Source organism: Lactuca sativa, chromosome 2, assembly GCF_002870075.4.
Source record: "Lactuca sativa cultivar Salinas chromosome 2, Lsat_Salinas_v11, whole genome shotgun sequence".
NCBI classification, from domain to species: domain Eukaryota; kingdom Viridiplantae; phylum Streptophyta; class Magnoliopsida; order Asterales; family Asteraceae; genus Lactuca; species Lactuca sativa.
Window position 1 is genome coordinate 16,123,921 of NC_056624.2, and position 19,386 is coordinate 16,143,306.

Sequence of the window (19,386 nt, forward strand, 5' to 3'; positions counted from 1 at the left end):
ATCCCCAAAATACCTTACAATGTTATGTTAAGAGATAAGATATGATATGAATTGTTATGCATGCTAGAAGACTAGGTATTCATGATAGGACTAGAGTGGCCTGATTTGTGATGCCTTAGTCTAGGGAGGATTTGCCGATATGAGATGCTTTGATAGCGTGCGGGTAGATAGTGCATAACAAGTAGAGTACTCACTATCCGGGGTTTGGGGAGGAAGACTTGGGATGAATGCTGATGCGGTGTGGTCGGTAGTATTGGGCCCGTACTACCGAAGACACCGGGTCAGGGGGAAGCCCAAGTAAGAATCCCTAGATATCGGAGATTGAGTAGGGTTGCGTTATCGAGTGCGATTATACTCGATGGAGTCTCTGATAGTTTTATGTTGTATTTCAGAGACATCATGGTTGGATCACGCCACAGACCGAGTGCGAGCGGTGTGAGTGACGAGGAGATTCGTCAGATGATTCATGAGGAGGTGGCTGCAGCGATCCGGGCTGAGATTTCGGAGATGTTTGGGTCTATTAAGACCACCTTGATGGAGACTTTTGATGAGCGGTACGCCGCATTGACTGAGGCTGCAGCCGCTGCAGCTATCGCAGCTGTGGCCGCTGCCAGGCCACAGGGGGGTGACTCGTTGCTATTTCGGGAGTTCAGCAACACGAAGCCACCTGAGTTTGATGGGACGCAGGATCCGATTGCTGCGATGAGGTGGGTCGCTGATATTGAGGGGTGCTTCTACACTTGTTCTTGTCCAGAGCATCTGAGGGTACGGTTCGCTTTGAACCAGCTCCGTCTGGGAGCGAAGGATTGGTGGAAGTTCGTGACGGCGAACTTCACTTTGGCAGAGATTTCAGCAGTGACATGGGAGAGGTTTACCTCTATGTTCAGAGATGAGTACGTTCCCCCGGTGGAGAGGGAACGATTGGTTCAGGAGTTCTTGACCCTCAAGCAGGGTACTGATTCTATCTCGGTGATCACGCGGAAGTTTCATGAGAGGGCGATGTTCTGCCCCGAGCTGGTGTCCACAGAGCAGGCCCGGATGAGCCGGTACTTGGGTGTTCTGAGGAGGGATATCCGGGAGTTTGTGTCAAACTCCACCTATCATACCTTTTCCGAGCTTCAGGCGAATGCCAGGAAGCGCGAGATCGAGTTGGAGACCCAGGCCAGGGAGGAGGCCGAGTCTCAGCGGGTGGACCGGCGGCCGGCTCAATCTCAGCCGGCAGCCAAGCGGACTAAGTCCGTCGATTAGAGGACGGGAGGTCCGAAGGGCCGCACTTGCGGAAAGTGCGGCAAGGGTCATGAGGGGACATGTCGATCTGGTGCTTGCTACAAGTGTGGCAAGGAGGGGCACATCGCCAGGGATTGCCCCAAGGGGTTTATGGTTTGCTTTCATTGCAACCAGACAGGCCATCGGAAGGCCGAGTGCCCTCAGCTTCTTCAGGGATCTGCACCTGCTGCCAGGGCTGCTGAGACTTGAACGGTGAAGGTCGAGGCCCCGAGGGCTCGTGGGAGAGCCTTTCAGCTGACTGCGGAGGAGGTCCGCGCTGCGCCCGATGTTGTGGCAGGTATACTTTATTTCATGTATTTATTTTGATGTTGAGATGTTATGCTTATGTTATATTATGCGTAGGTACTTTCCTTGTGAACTCTGTGCCTGCTTTAGTGCTATTTGACTCGGGTGCGAGTCGGTCTTTTGTATCTTTGGCCTTTAGTCAGCATATCAGCGTTGGTCGTGAGCCGTTGAGTCGGCCTCTAAGAGTTTCTATAGCTGACGAGAGGGTGATTTGTGCCACGGAGGTTCTCCGGGGATGTGTGTTAGAGATATTCGGGGTCGAGTTTCCGATTGATCTAATTCCTATTGCGATGGGTGATGTCTGTGTCATTGTGGGCATGGACTGGCTGAGCCGATCCGGCTCCGTCATCGACTGCGAGCGTCAGCTGGTGACTATACGAGACCCTAGTGGGGGAGTTCTTTCGGTGTACGGCAAGGGTACCCGTTCAGGACCAGCTTTTTGTTCGGCCGCTAGGGCGAGGCAGTGCCTACAGCAGGGCTGTAAGGGTTTTGTGGCGTATATGATGGATACGCGGGAGGCTTCCGAAAGACCGAGATCAGTTGAGGAGGTTCCAGTGGTGCGTGAGTTTCCAGATGTTTTTCCCGAGGAGCTGCCGGGGGTACCTCCTGTGAGGCAAGTGGAGTTTGGTATTGATCTGGTTCCGGGGGCCGCGCCTATCGCTAAGGTGCCTTATCGTCTTGCACCTCCAGAGATGCAAGAGTTGTCTTCGCAGCTTCAAGAGTTGCTGGGAAAGGGATTCATTCGGCCGAGCAGCTTGCCGTGGGGAGCACCTATTCTGTTCGTCAAGAAGAAGGATGGTTCACACCGGATGTGCATTGATTACCAGGAGTTGAACAAGTTGACGGTCAAGAACCGTTACCCGTTACCGAGGATCGACGATTTATTCGATCAGTTGCAGGGAGCATCTTGGTTTTCCAAGATCGATCTGAGGTCGAGATATCATCAAGTGAGAGTACGGGATGAGGACGTCCAGAAGACAGCGTTTAGGACGCGTTATGGGCATTATGAGTTTGTGGTGATGCCTTTTGGGCTCACCAATGCCCCGGCTGTGTTCATGGATCTCATGAACAGGGTATGCAGGCCGATGTTGGATCGGTCAGTGATTGTATTTATCGATGATATTCTGGTGTATTCGAGATCTAGAGAGCAACATGAGGAGCATTTGAGGGAGGTCCTTGAGGTATTGAGATCGGAGAAGCTTTATGCAAAGTTCTCCAAATGTGATTTCTGGTTGCGGGAGGTCCAGTTCCTAGGACATCTCGTTAACCAGGAAGGGATTCTGGTCGATCCGGCCAAGGTTGAGGCGGTGATGAGTTGGGAAGCGCCGAAGTCACCATCTGAGATCAGGAGCTTCCTCGGGTTGGCAGGGTATTATCGGAGATTTATCAAGGATTTCTCCAAGATCGTAGTGCCGCTCACCAGATTGACCCGGAAGGGTGTTGCATTCTCATGGGGTCCCGAGCAGCAGACCTCTTTTGAGACACTTCGCCAAAGGTTGTGCGAAGCCCCGGTATTAGCCCTCCCGGAAGGGATGGAGGATTTCGTAGTATATTGCGATGCGTCGATTTTGGGACTGGGTGCAGTGCTGATGCAGAGGGGTCATGTGATAGCTTATGCGTCGAGGCAGGTGAAGCCTCATGAGTCGAGATATCCCACACATGATTTAGAGTTGGGGGCAGTAGTGTTCGCTCTCAAGATTTGGCGTCACTACTTGTATGGGGTTCGATGTACGATATACACATACCATAAGAGCTTGAAGTATTTGATGGATCAGCCCAACCTAAATATGCGTCAGAGGAGGTGGTTGGATGTGGTCAAGGATTATGACTGTGAGATCCTGTACCACCCAGGCAAGGCTAATGTGGTAGCCGATGCGTTGAGCCGCAGGGCGGAGAGCACTCCACTGCGAGAAGTATGTTTGAGATTGACCGTGATAGCTCCAGTATTGGATGCTATTCGTGGGGCGCAGGCCGAGGCTGTGCGACCGGAGATGCAGAAGAGAGAGCGGGTCGTTGGTTTGGTTTCAGAGTTCGTTACGGATGGACGAGGGCTTATGACGTTTCAGGGTCGGATTTGGGTACCGTTCGTGGGTGGTACGCGTATTACTTTGATGGAAGAGGCTCATCGGTCGAAGTTTTCGATCCATCCGGGGGCTACGAATATGTATTTGGATTTGAGGAAAGAGTATTGGTGGCCCTGTATGAAGAGGGACGTCGCATGGTTCGTTGAGAGGTGCTTGACCTGCCGCAGGGTTAAGGCCGAGCACCAGAGACTGCATGGCAAGTTGCAGCCATTGGAGGTTCCCGAATGGAAGTGGGAACAGATCACTATGGATTTCATCACCAAATTGCCAAGGACTGCCAGAGGAGTTGATGCAATTTGGGTGATTGTGGATAGGTTGACGAAGAGCGCTCACTTCCTTGCCATCAGCGAGAGCTCTTCAGCGGAGAAGTTGGCGGAGTTATATGTGAGGGAAGTGGTATCTCGGCATGGGGTGCCGATCTCGATTGTTTCAGACCGTGATGTGCGCTTCACTTCCCGATTCTGGAAGAAATTTCATGAGGAATTGGGTACTAGATTGCATTTTAGTACCGCATATCATCCCCAGACAGACGGCCAGAGCGAGCGGACGATTCAGACGCTTGAGGACATGCTTAGAGCATGTGTGTTGGATTTCGGGGGTAGCTGGGATGCGTACTTACCCTTGGCAGAGTTTTCCTACAACAAAAGCCATCATTCGAGCATTGGTATGCCACCCTTTGAGCTGTTGTATGGTAGGAGGTGTCGGACCCCCATTTGCTGGGGAGAGGTTGGGCAGAGAGTGATGGGAAGTACAAAGATCGTGCTTCAGACGACAGAGCAGATTCAACAGGTCAGACAGAGGTTATTGACCGCCCAGAGCCGACATAAGAGTTATGCAGACAGACGCCGGTCCGAGCTTGAGTTTCAGGTCGGCGACTTCGTTCTCCTGAAAGTTTCTCCTTGGAAAGGGGTGATTCGATTCAGGAAGAGGGGCAAGTTGGGGCCCCGGTATATTGGACCCTTTCGTGTGATTGCAAGGGTAGGCCGGGTAGCCTATCGTTTGGAGTTGCCAGCCGAGTTGGGACAGATCCACGACACTGTTCACGTGTCGCAATTGAGGAAGTGTATAGCCGATGAGTCGGCAGTGGTTCCATTAGAGGATATTCATGTGGATGCGAGTCTGAATTATGCTGAGAGGCCTGTGGCCATTAGGGATCGGAAGATCAAGGTTCTGAGGAACAAGGAGGTACCTCTGGTGTTGGTTCAGTGGCAACACCGGAAGGGATCGGAGATGACCTGGGAGCCGGAGCGCGAGATGCGGGAGCAACATCCGGAGCTATTTCCAGAGCGAGACTTCGAGGGCGAAGTCTAGTTCTAGTGGGGGAGAATTGTAACAACCCGGAATTTCAGGTATCTTTATTGATTTGATTATTTTGTGTTTTGAGAGGGGACTCGGCGAGTTGGAGCTCAGACTCGCCGAGTAGGGTCGCGATTCTGGACGCGGGATTCGTTTGGACTCGGCGAGTCCAGGATATGGACTCGGCGAGTCTACGCTGTTTAATGAAACCCTAATTTCTCGGGTTTGGGACCTATTTAAAGGGCCTTATGGCCGTCATTTGTGCTCACCAGTCCCTTGAGTGAAACCCTAATCGAGTGTGAGCGTTTGGAGCATAGAAGGAGGCTATTATTGATCTTGGAGGTGTCATTTTGCAAGGAAAGAGGAAATCAGCCAAGGGGAAAGCAAGAGGAGCCATCTTCTGAGGATTTGGAGTCCAGAGCATCTCTATTGGGGTAATATTTCGAGCTATTCTCTTCTATGTTGGTGTTTTCATTGATTTAGGGTTTATTGAACCCTTTTGTGACTAGCTCTTGTGCTCCCTTGGACCCCTAAGAGATTTAGACTATAGATCTGGACCCCTAAAGGTCCAGAGTGTCCCTTTGCCCAAGCTTTTTGGGAATCAATGGAAGTTTTGGGTTGGAACCCTTATGCTTTAGATCAAAATGTTCATTATAAGCCATGGGGTGTGTTTTGGACACCAAGATAGGGACTTTACGTGGTGAATCAGTCTTGAAAGACTAGATCTATGAATTGATGGAACAGATCTGACCTTAGAAACGAGTTTGAGTAATTGCATGGCATGGACTCGCCGAGTCCGATGAGCAGACTCGGCGAGTAGCTTGAAGATTGCCTTAGATCGGCCAGTGAGTGATCCAGTCGAGTCACGGGTTGACTCAGTGAGTCAGGACGAGTTAGATAGGGTCGACAGGTGGTCTGAGTCAAGTTGGGACTCGCCGAGTTGTTCTTGAGACTCGGCGAGTTGAGTCGGGGTGGCCCCGCGACTCTCCCAGGTGGAACTCGTCGAGTCGGGGGAAGTACTCGACGAGTAAGAAGGGAATCCTATGGAGTTGGCGGACACGTCTAGACTCGCCGAGTTGCCCTTGTGCACTCGCCGAGTCCGGTCAAGTTGACCGTTGACCGTTGACCAGAGTTGACCTATGTTTGACTTCTTAGGGATAGTCAAACTTAGAAGATAAAAGTATTGACAAAAGATGTATGATGTTATAGGGAGATTGTAGCTCGGCGGATCGAGCACGAGTGACTTCGGGACTTGCTAGTTTCCGATATTCGCGAGGTGAGTCTTCTCACTATACTGTACTCGCAAGGGTTTGACTAAGTGACCAGAAGGTCGGATATGATATGTGATATATGTGCTATATGTGATAAGTTAATTGTTATAAGTGCTATGTATGTTATGTGGGCCGGAAGGCATTATGTTATGGGCCGGAAGGCATGTGATGTGGACCGTAAGGTTGGCGTGGGTAGGACCGGAAGGTTTACCCAGCAGGGACGGAAGTCCCCTGAGACACATGGACCGGAAGGTCAGGGCCTGGAAAGGCGTATGTGCGTAAGTTGTATTTTGGGGAACTCACTAAGCATTTATGCTTACAGTTGTTGTGTATGTGTTTCAGGTAAGCATTTTGGGGAACAAAGTTGTATTCTGAGTGGTTAGGTGAGATTGGATGGTTATTGAGAGAGTTTTCACACGACGATTAGAGTACTCCCTCCGGCTCAAGGCATCAACTACCACGTTGGCCTTGTCTGGGTGGTACTTGATTTCACACTCGTAATCGTTTAATAGTTCAACCCAACTTTGTTGCCTCATATTCAGCTCTTTCTGATTCAAGATGTGCTGGAGACTTTTGTGGTCCGTGAAGATGGTGCACTTTGTGTTGGAATGGTGTCTAAGGCTGCAACTATATTAGGCAAGTATTTGACTCGGTTGTGCATGGTCCTTTTGGGTTGCCTTCACCATAGCAACTTGATAGGATGATTTATTAAGAGAGAATAAATATTATTAATATATTATGAGAATAATATAAAGAATAATAATATTGTTATTTGATTAATATAAGTCATAGAATTATAATTAGAATTAATTTGGTGACTTAAAGAGATTAATTAAATAAGAGGGTATAAACTGTCAATTGTTTGATAGTTAAACTTTAGACTGTAAATCCTTAATAGATAAGGATTGGACGAATTCTAGAGCTAAGGATAGCTCAAAATCATCCAAGGCTATCTATGGTAAGGATATGGATTGATTTAAGAGAAGATTATGCAACTAGGGTTTAAGTTGTAACCCTTAAGGAGTCTACAAGTATAAATAGACCCTATGGCTAAGGGAAATCGGCATCTCATCTCAAGTAGAGAACCCCTGGCCGAATTTCCTCCCCTCTCCTCTCTCCTAAATCACCCTCTTTGCTATTTGGTGTTTGTAAGCCATTAGATGAGTGACAATTGTGACTCTAGAGCTCCAAGACAACAAGATCAAACAAGAGATCCAAAGGTATGTTTCTAGATCTGATTTTGTATTGTTCTTATACCTAATTAGTGATTAGAGGTCTTGGATTCAAAGCATCTTTAATTATAAAGCCTAGATCCAAGCATTAGGGTTTTGCATGCGCACATAGGAAAGTTCTTATGGCTAAAACCCATCACTTTGTACCATAAAGGTAATGCCTCCGAATCTTCAGAGCAAAGACCACTGCTCCCAATTCCAGATCATGGGTTGTATAATTCACTTCGTGTGTCTTTAGTTGGTGGGATGCGTAAGCTATCACTCTTCCACGCTGCATGAGAACGCAACCTAAACCCTGATTCGACGTGTCACAGTAGACCACGAAATCTTCCGTTCCCTCTGGTAGAGATAGTACCGGGGCACTGCAGAGGGGTTGCTTTAGGGTTCGGAATGCAACTTCTTGTTTGTTCGTCCATTTGAATGATACGCCCTTTTGTGTAAGCGAGGTAAGTGGCTTGGTGATCTTAGAGAAGTTTTGAATGAACCTCCTATACCCCCAATTCTGGTATGATATTTATATTTTGCTTATTGTTATTTTCTTCAAGTTCTAAGGGGAACTCGACGAGTCGGTATCTGGAATCGTCGAGTAGAGTCAGGAATTCGAGCACGTTTACGTTGGCGACTCGGCGAGTCTATATTCCGGACTTGGCGAGTCCACCAGTCTGGGCGAAAACCTAATTTCAAGGGTTTGCACTCTATTTAAACAACTTTTGGGGCCTCAGGTCAGCCCCCATCACCCCTCAGAGCATCTTTCTCGAAACCCTAGAGCCCTCTTTTCATTTTGTGTGTTTTTGGTGTGTTCTTTGAAGATTTTGAGAGATAAAGGAAGGTAGATCAAGAAGAGAAGAAGGAGATCCTAGATCCTTGAGGAATTTCAGAAGAAAGTAAGGTATATCTTGGCCCTTTTCTATTTCTATGCTTAAATCTCCTTTTTGAAGCCATTAAAGCCATTCTTGGACCATTTCCTGGCTTAATAGAAGCATAGAGGACTTATGGAGTTGATTAGCCTTCGGATCTAGCTAGATTTGAACTCCAGAAGCTTAGATCTAACACCTTTAGGGATCCTTTTTTGCATGAAAGCTCTAGATCTACTATTTTAGTGTGCTTTGAACCTTAAAACCTTCATTTGATATTATTTACACGTAAAGTTGGAAACTTTACGTGTAAATCAAGTCCCAGGAACCCAGATCTATTAATGGTAGGGACTGGTTTCAAGCAGAATCGAGTATATAATGTTTGCATGCATACGACTCGGCGAGTCGTTCTTCTGACTCGGTGAGTCGAGTCGCGAGTCCCCTGTGTTTCTTTTTCGAGTTATGCCGAGTGGAACCAGTGAGTGAGAGGTGGACTCGGTGAGCTAGAGGGTTAGACTCATTCGTGGAAGAACTCGGTGAGTCAATGCCCTGACTCGGCAAGTCCAAGGCAATCTTCATACTTCAAGAACAGACTCGACGAGTTGTTCATACAACTCGGCGAGTCACAGCTAGAATGATCATCGGATGAAGCATAACTCGACGAGTCGTTCATACAACTCGGCGAGTTGGATGCAGATTGTCGGAGTATTAGTAGTGACGAGGAAGTTGCCGAGTTTGCCCCAAAACTCAACAAGTAGCAGCGAGTGGAATCAAGAAAGTAAGAGTAAGGACTCGACGAGTTGGCGACCCAACTCGATGAGTGAGGTCAACTGAGTGTTGACTGTGATAGTTAGGTTGACTTGGACCAGGGGTAGGAGAGTCATTTTACCCTCAGTATTATTATCAGTATCTGATTGATGGTGCTCATGGATATTGTAGCCGGGGTGAAACTGGAGCCGCAGCAGACAGATTCCGGAGCAGTCCTTTCAGCAGCTAGGCTACGAGGTGAGTTTTCCTTCCAGTAGGAACGAGTCTAAGGCCACAATGCCGACCCGTTTAAGTTAGCAGTAGTTTCCGGACTTTGGTCCGATGCAGTTGTTATAATGTTTGATGTCTTCGTGACTCAGATAGAATTATGTGTTATGTGTTCCGGGCTACGGTCCGATGCAGTATGCAGTATATGTGCTTATGCTAGATGATATGTGATATATGCTTATTATATGCTATGATCGTTCAGTTCCGGACTTCGGTCCGATGCAGCTAGTTCCGGACATCGGTACGATGTAGGGGACAAGGTCCTAGTCAGTTCCGGACTACGGTCCGATGCAGTGGGCAAGGCCCAGTACGTGTTTATATGTTATTGTATGGTATGTGGTAGTTTGGGGGAGATCATAAGCTTCGTGCTTACGGTTTCAGTTTTGGTTTCAGGTACTTCCGCAAGTAAAGGGAAGAGCTCGGGATGATGGCATCGTACACACCACAACTTCAGTCTTTATCCTAGGAGTTTGTTTGATTTTAGTTTGATTTGATTCAGCTTTTTCACGACATTTTATTATGAGTTGAGATATTTGATGTAGGGTTTTTATGATATGACAATCCTAATATGATTTTTATTACTATTTAAACAAAAATTTTTGGGTCGTAATTTGGGATGTTACACTATAGTAGCCTGCTAGGCCTAAGAATTGGCGAATTTCTGTGGGTGTCGTCGGGACTGCCCATCCTTCGACGACTTTGACCTTAGAAGGATCCACATGAATTCCTTCCCGACTAACAACATGACCTAGGAAGTTCACGCTACGGAGCCAGAACTTACACTTGGAGAGTTTTGAGTATAGCTTTTCCGTTCGCAGGGTTTCCAGGATTTGTCGGAGATGTTGGCCATGCTCTTCTTCGCTTCGGGAATAAACTAAAATGTCGTCAATGAAGACGATGAAAAAGTTGTTGAGGAATGGTCGACATATTCGGTTCATCAGGTCAATAAATGCGGCAGGGGCATTTGTTAGACCGAAGGGCATTACGACAAATTCATAATGTCCGTAACGAGTTCGGAAAGCGGTTTTGGGAATATCCTCTTCCCGGACCTTGAGCTGATGGTACCCGGACCGTAGATCTATCTTAGAGAAGTAACTAGCCCCTTGGAGCTGGTCAAATTGATCGTCGATTCGTGGGAGTGGATAGCGATTTTTGACAGTGAGTTTGTTTAACTCTCTGTAATCGATGCACATTCTAAAAGATCCGTCCTTCTTTTTGACAAAGAGGGCCGGAGCTCCCCATGGCGAGTAGCTGGGTCGGATGAATCCCTTGCCCAGGAGTTCGCTGAGTTGGCTGGACAATTCCTGCATTTCAGCAGGAGCTAGCTGGTAAGGCGATTTAGCGAGAGGGGTCATCAACCCAAACGAGTTGGCTAACCGGTTGACAAACATACCACCATTGATTCGAGAAGTTTTGCGATCCTTAACCGCACCCTCCGATAGATATGAAGCCAAACACCATGGAATATTGCAAAAAATGCCGGGTATGATAATGCTCCATAAATAGAAGACATCAAGGTTAGAAACCTTGTCATCATCCTTCCTTTGGTTAATAGTGGATGAAATAAGACGATGAATAAGGCGGTGCGTAGGTGATCAGATGCTCCCCTCTTGTGCCGATTTTGGAATATAAACTTTGTTACCAATCGTGTTCCACCACCCCGTGCTAGTAACTCCATCGGGAAACACCATGTGGGATTGACCCAAAAGGCCCGAAAGATATCTGTTGAGACTAAGGGCTGATCATAAATTCCCAATCGACAGGCAAGGTCGAGCACGGAACATTGATGAAATTCATCCCCAAGACAGAAACTGAAACTTGTTGGGTGATAACAATCCACTCCCCCCGTGAAAGATATTGTGGAGAAGAATTCTAGGCATAGCTCCAAATACACCAGCTCTTGGATTCGAAAGACCCGGCTCCACCCATCACAAATCATTGTTTCTCCATCGTGGGTAAACTCCTTTAAAAGATACGGAGCTAGCTCCTCTTCATAGCGTACTCCTTGCAACCAATCTCAATCTATCCTGTTGGGCACATATATTTCCTTCTTCCTTATGTCGGCTAGCTTCTTCTTCCACTTCCGCATTGTTGAAGCGAACTCAATTTGTGGGAAATTTAACCAAGGAAAGCGACCTTGGTGTCCCCCAGAACTTTGCCCCCTACCGAACATCTTTTCTGCAAAACAAAGACACAAAACCCAGAAACACTAAGTATAATTAAAAAAAAGACGTCATGCATATGTTTCTCGACTCAACTCGTCGAGTCCATGTACAACTCGGCGAGTCGCACGAACTGCACGAGTCAGTCGGCGGGTCGGTCTAAATTGGACCAGGAAATCTCAAAATTTCTTCAAGGGTTTTGTCTAGACACATGTATATAAGGTTTTTAGGCAAGAATAAACATGCAAAACATCATAATCTTTGAAAAATCGAAACCCTAGAAATCTAATTTTATTCAAAATCGGTTCTTTCTATGCAATTCACATTATAGATAGCCTTAAACTCATGCTTTTAACAGAAAAGAGGAAGAAATTCGTTACCTTTTGTGATGAAACTTGAGAAATTTGAAGAAAAGTGGAAGAACACTTGAATGCTTGAGAGAGAGTTGAGAGAGAGGCGCACGACGAGTGTGTGTGGAAAAGAAACTGATTCATTAGGGTTAAAACCCTAGTTACCGGTTGTAAAAGTAATTTCAATATTATTTTTTTTCTATAAATAATACCGACTCGTCGAGTCGGGGTCAGACTCGGCGAGTCTAGGTGCGATGTCAATTTTTTTTTTCTGAAATCCATATAGACTCGTTGAGTCGTGGTAAGACTCGGCGAGTCTCTTGCAAAAATTCATAATTTTTTAAAAATTTCTTTGTCATTTATCTAAAAAAATCATTTCACCCCACACTTAGCCCATGCACACTCTCAAGCAGACATGTCCGACGAATTGGAGAATTAACAATCTAAAAACGAAGGAAAAATTGCAAACAAAACTAAAAAAAATAAAAGAAAGCAAACTCTAAATAACGGGTTGCCTCCCGCTAAGCGCTTCTTTTTAAGGAGTCGTTAGCTGGACTCCTTCCCGTCTACGTCTCGTCATCTTCCAGCATCGGGAATGCACGCCTAGTCTTTTGTGGTTTGTACTTTGTTTTGTAAGCGTGAATCTTCTTTTTGTAAGCCCGTTTTGCTTCCTCTCTCTTCTTTTTCACAGCATCATCCTCAACTGCTTGGGCTTCCATTCTCCTCTTTTTCTTCTTTACCCCATGCGTTTTCACCTTCTTTTGCACTTCTTTTCCTTCAAACTGAATTACTTCATATTTTGTGAAGGTGCGTGCTCTAGGTTTGGTAATGAATGGTTGATCAGCTTCCACCCTCCTTTCGTTTGCCTCCTCTTCTTTCTCTGTGCTCACCCCATCTTCAAGTGTAATTGCATTAAGACATGCTATATAAGAGTGTTGAACTTCCGTATCCATGTCTTCTTTTTTTGTTTGTTCTCCTAAAGAATGAGGAAAAATTTCCAATTCCAGATTATACAGAGGACTAGCAACCAGCAGATCCAAACCGTCCAAGTTATTATCAAGTTCGACTGGACTCGTCGAGTCTAGTAAAGTGACTCGGCGAGTCTGATCGTATTCCACCATTTCTTGGTTGTTTTCTGAGTCGGCTTCTTCCAGTAGCTTTTCTAACTCCTCCAAGTCCTTGTTAACATCTCCATCCTCTCCAGAATGTAGCAAAAACTTGGTTGGATCTTCTTTTTGCAAAAGTTCAAGTTCTTTTTGTAATATCTCATCATCCAAATGGATCAATGAGATGTTTTCTTTTCTTTCCTCCTCTTGCTTGGCTTCTGGCATAGCTTTAATATTATGGACTCATCACCCACCCTCAATGTTAATGTAGACTCGCATACATCAATTAAGGCACATGCGGTGTTTAAAAATGATCTCCCCAAAATGATTGGAATTTTGGGGTCTTCTTCCATGTCAACCACCACAAAGTCTACCGAAAATATAAACTTGTCTACTTTAAGAAGGAGATCCTCACAAACGCCTTGTGGATGAATTATTGTCTTGTCTGCCAAATGGATCTTCATATTTACCGGTCTTGGCTCCGGTAAATTCAACCTCTTAAAGAAAGATAAAGGCATCAGATTGATGCTTGCACCCGAGTCAGTCAATGCTTGGGTGACAACTTTATTACCAAACTGGCACGAAATTATAATATTCCCCGGACCGCCTTTCTTTTCGGGCAACTCACTTAATAGTACCTCCGCGACTTCAGCCAAATCTTTCCTAGCAGCAAAAAGACCTTTTAGCAAGTTGAAGTATTTTGGTGTTTGGAGCATTGTTTCCACAAATGGCATATTAACTTGTAAGGCTTTAACATGCTTCATGAAGGTTCTATATGCTTCAACTTTTTCTGCAGGCATGGCTTTAATTGGGTATGGCAAAGGAGGATTATATGGCTTTAAAGGACTAACAGTTTTATCATTCACGCACGGACTCGTCGAGTCCATTAGAGGGACTCGGCGAGTCAGATCGGGTTTTGCTGGAATCGACTCTTCTGCCCTTTCTGTCTTCCTCTTGGAGATCCTTTGTGTATCTGTGAAAATTTCTTCTTTTCTGGAGGTCACTGCACTCACATTCTCCATTCTTGGATTGGTTTCGGTATTACTTGGAAGTTGACCCGGTCTTCTTTCGTTCACTTGGTGTGCAAGCTGTCCCAGCTGTTTCTTAATGTTGAGAATGGATGCCTGCTGATTCCTTAGCATGTCTCTGGTCTCATGTATTGCAACATCATGATCATTTTGTCGCTTTTCGGACGTGGCTATGAATCTAGTGAACATTTCTTCCAAATCAGCTTTCTTTTCTACCGGTTCTTCTCTTTGATATAGTCCCCTCTCCTTCTGCTTGCATTTTTCATCCTTAGCCTTCTTATACTCCTCGTATGGGAGCCATTCCTTCTTAGGTTTTCGCCAATTTTCGTCGTATCGATCGCCACTTGAATAGAAGAGTTGAGCTTTCTTATTTCCATTCTCATCCACATCACAATCCTTGGTGAGATGGGGCCCTCTACAATTTTCACATCCCACCCTCATAGCATGGATTGTTTGATCCAGTTTTGTCATTCTTCTATCAAGACTATCAAGCTTAGCTATCACCGCCGCTATGCTATCATTTTCCGCGTTCACTACTCCCCGACTTACTTCGTTTCTTGGATTGTGGTATTCTCTAGAGTGCTTAGAGAATTCTTCAATTAGCTCCTTGATTACCGGGGGCGCCTTCTTCGTGAGCGGACCTTGAGAATCTAGCAATTGCCTTGTGGTGACATTGACTCCATCGTAGAAAATGGAGACCTCTTGTTGGCTATTAAGGTCGTGATGTGGGCAATTTCTAAGCAAACTCTTGTATCTTTCCCATGCTTCATAAAGAGATTCTCCGGGTTGTTGCTCGAAGTTGGCAATTGCTTTCTTTAGCTTGGCTATTTTGGAGGGCGGACAAAAGTGATCAATGAACTCCTCTTTCATCTTGTCCCATGTGGTGACTGATCTGGGAGGAAGTGACTTTAACCAATCCTTTGCAGCTCCTTTGAACGTGACTGGGAGCATGCGAAGAAGCTGGGTCTCGCGGGGGACATTCGGTACATTAAAGTAGTCGGCCACATCATTCACTTCGTCCAAGTGTTTGTAGGCGTCTTCGTGATCCTTCCCATAAAAAGGAATCTCCTTGAGTTGAGCGAGAATATGGCCTTTTAGTTCGAAAGTGGCGGTTGCGGGAATTGCGGGCTGCACAAGTCCCGGGCCGGTGTCATCGCGCATCCTCTTCTTCCATTCCCCCATGGGGACTTCATCGATATTAGCCATAGTGATGACTAAATCGCCTTCAAACTCGGAGTCGTGCTCGAATGTGGGTTCTTCTTCTTCCTCGGTCTCGTATTCGATATCTTCTTGAATTGGGTCTTCAATAGTCAAAGAGGCACTGGATGCTCCGGATTTGCTGCTCCTCTTCTTGCTGAAAACGGACTTGAGGTTTTTGAGTGGCGATTTCTTTGACGAAGCGGATTCTCCAACGGCTTTGCCCTTGCTCTTCCTTAGCGCGGATTCCGGGTCTTCAAGAGGGGGGGACCAGAGGTGTATCAGATCCTCGGGTCATGAAACAACTATAAACAAAACAGAAAACACGTAAAAAGAACAAAAATAAAATAAAAAATTAAAACTGAAACAACGATGTAGTCGCCGAGTCGGCACGAGTGCACTCGGCGAGTTCAAGGCAAAAACAGAAAAGAAAATTTCTAGTTACTCTAAAAACGAAATTGTAATAAAACTAATTTTACTTACTGAATTGCTTCTTAAATAACTTTGTGTAAGATAAATCCCACACAAAGGATCGATTAAACTAGAATTTAATGTTAATTTAGAACCGTTCCCCGGCAACGACGCCAAAAACCTGATGTGTGCAAACTCACTTAGTTTTAAACCTACTTTTAATTATCAAATAACACACAAAAGGCAGTGAACCTATCAATTGTGGTATAGCTAAATAAGCAGGATATCGATCACAGGGAACGGCAAATTAAAATTAAAAACTAATTTTATCTAAGTTAATTAATAAGTAGGGGTTTTCTGTAGTTTTACAAGACTAGAAACTTACTAACTATTACTAATTTAAGAACTAGAAAATAAAGACTTAACTAGATTCAATAATTGGAAAGGAACTTCTGTTTAGTTCAACTTGGTTGACTCTATGGTTGATTTCAAGGTAATGGTGCAATGGATTAATTCTTTTGTTGGTTACCGATTCAAGTGATTAGATTCGTATTCACTACCCTAATCCTTAGCAAATAAACTAACTTAAACAGTGGCCAATTGTCTAATTTAATTAAATTCACTAGATTAATTATTCGGGTTAAGTTAGACTTGCAATAGTTAACTAATTTATTCTTTTAATTAACTTCTTGTTTGATGGTCATATTACAAGCTTGCATATGGATTTACTCAATTTTCTTATTAATTCTAGTTTCATATTCATTAATCCTAGACATATGGCATAGTGATCACATAGCATATGAGGTTAATAATCAATAGATGTTCATGCTAATCAATTATCTTCCTATTAACAGAAAATTAATTATTATTCACACACAAGGTTCTTTAGCAAGCTAAAATAACAAAAATTCACCAACTTAGAATTAATCCTACCAATCAATCAAACCATATTGTCAACTTTGTATCCCCAAACAGAAGTCTAAAGGTTTTAGCTCATAATTGAAGTAAATAACAACAAACAAACAAAGTCAAATTGCTTAACCATAATGATAAAACAAAAGAATAAGTGGAATGATGAAATTTTGCCTCAATTACTCTCTGGGATTGAATTCTAGCTCCTTTCGTTGTCTTCTAGGGTTTTTCTGCCTTCTTAATCGCAGCTAAACTCTTCTGAACCGTTCCAGAATTCTCCCCCATCGTTCTGAGGAGTTATCTTTATATATACGAATCGACTCGTCGAGTCAGGTGGCGACTCGTCGAGTCCATCTCTCAGTCCCCGTATTGTGATAAGTCTTCGGGATCCCGAGTCATTATCTTCTCGATTCTTCGATCGGACTCGCCGAGTAGTCGACCCTACTCGCCGAGTAGGTGTTATTTTTGGTGTTTTTCTTCTTTATTCCATTCTTAATCTCTCAACCGCTTCTCCTACTTCCTTCTACTTCCGAGCTTCATTTTTGGACTGAAAATATAATCCAAACACTTTTAAGTACCTTTTGTCCATAAAATGCAATAATTTAGCTAATAACTGAATTAAAAACTATACTTAATATGAACTAAATATGCACATATCAAAATACGCACACTTGACTTTTGCTTGCCCCCAAGCAAAAATAAATTTTAAAACATTAGAATCATATATAGCAACTCCAATCTAACCCAGCCATTATGCCAAGACCGCAATGCATGCATTTGTGTCTAAAATTTTTCCTAAGGACCTCCCATACTCCAAATACTCACAATCCTCATAAACACTCGCCCACTCACCCTGAACTATGCTCATTTTATGCAACCCTCCGAATCCATCCGTAGAAAACCTCTTACCCTCAAGGTGTTTTTAATTGAGCAACCTAAGCATACATAATCTATAATTACACTTTTTGATACCACCATGGAGCTCTTTTGAATTCTTCACTTCCTTTGGTAATTTGATCTTTGATCTCTTTGAATTCACCACCTTTATTGTTTGATTTTTGGTATCTTCAACTTTTTGAATTTCTTGGAATTTTGATCTTTTGATCTTCACTTTATTTGCTCCAAAATTCATACAACTTCTCTTGTAATTCTCTCTCTTTTTTTACATATACCTCTCTTTTTTCACTCAAATCCCTACATGCTTAAGCAGGGGCGCTGAATCTTAACCTTTATTGGCTAACAATAACAATCTCCCTGGATACATTTCAGGTTTAGGCTGCTAAACATATTGCATCCTTCAGGCTGAGCAGGGTCGTGTTTTTGTCCCATGATTTCACTGAAATAAGGAAGCCACAAATGCACTAGAACGTATATAGGCTCAACTAAACATTTGGGTCTTCATGCAATCATCAACACAACTCTAACATGGAATCCTAATTTTACTTTTACCAAAAATTTCTAAATTAACCCTAAGTAATATTTTTAATATGCAACAAATTTTTTAAAATTAACCTAAATTAAGACTCTAAATTTTCTAATATGTAACCAACCCCCTACCCCACACTTATTTTATGCAATGCCCTCATTGCATATTATGCATGATAAAAACATAAAAAGAGAATAAAGAGGGAATTAGAACAAAATCCCCTGGGATAGCAGTCGATAGGTTGGTCACTTTCATTTTAGCTCCAACTTCAATTGACTTTAGACATGGTAACATCTCATCCATGCCTTGGTTTTCAAATCTCGTGTGGGTCGCTCCAAATACGAGGAAAAACAGTGTAAGATCTTCAGGAATCAATATAGGAAGAATAAATGGTCAAGTGGTACTCTCATCAGCATCAAATCAGCAGTCTCCCTAGGTTAAAAATGGATAACTCGTCGAGTCATATACGTGACTCGTCGAGTATAAGCGCGGACATCGTCATGTTTGTGAGAATACAAGGTGACTCGTCGAGTCAGTTTAGTGCACTCGACGAGTAGACCACTGGATGAAAAAAAATTACATTCTACACATATTCCAACTGCCAATAAATCTTCAAAATTGTCTCCTCACTTCTGGACTCACTCGCTCATGTCCCTAAGGACCGGACTCGATACTTTGACTCTAATGCTTCCCTTTCTTGACTCTCTATCACTCTTATAACCCTTTCGACTCTAGAACTTTAACTCTCCTATGCAAGCATTCCTAATTCAATTATGAAAAATAATCAAAGCAACCACACATTAAGCAAAACAGTAAAAAGTCTAAACACATTCAAACCAACCAAATAAATAAAAAAAACAAAAACATAAAAATTGAAAATTGTTCAATAAAAATGCAAAGAAATCAATCCTCCTCCTCGTCATGATCCGTTGTTGTTCCACTTCCTCCCACACCACTCCTTCTTGCACTAATCACCTCGTCCCACGATGGAATGTACGGAAAGTTACTGCCATCAATATGCGGTATGTTGAAATGATCGAAAAGCCGGATATGTGATTGGTTGCTAAAATTAATGCCCCGCGCCATTTGATCTTGTAGCCGCCTCATCTCCACATTGTACCAATCCATTGGTACTTCTTCATTATCAACCGGAATCACCGGCGGCTCTTCCTCCACATCCTGCTCCCTCCTCGAACGAACCCTCCTCCCCGGTGCTTCGGGACCAACAACCGGATCATCATGTGGGATAGCATAAAGACCACCACCATAATCTTCAATAATCCTGGCCAGCCGGAAAAGAATTGGATTGAATGGAGGCGTAGGAATCATCGTCATAAAGTTCCATGCACCACGGGTCATCAACCCAAACGAGTTGGCTAACCGGTTGACAAACATACCACCATTGATTCGAGAAGTTTTGCGATCCTTAACCGCACCCTCCGATAGATAT

At 44.3% G+C, this 19,386-nt stretch overlaps 1 non-coding gene across 1 annotated transcript; it reads left to right on the plus strand.

The window, feature by feature from the left end:
• Positions 1–14,705: 14,705 nt before the first annotated feature.
• Positions 14,706–14,812, plus strand: LOC111880908 (small nucleolar RNA R71). The gene has a single exon (XR_002846625.2). It is a non-coding gene; the product is annotated as a small nucleolar RNA R71 (small nucleolar RNA).
• The last annotated feature ends 4,574 nt before the right edge of the window (positions 14,813–19,386 follow it).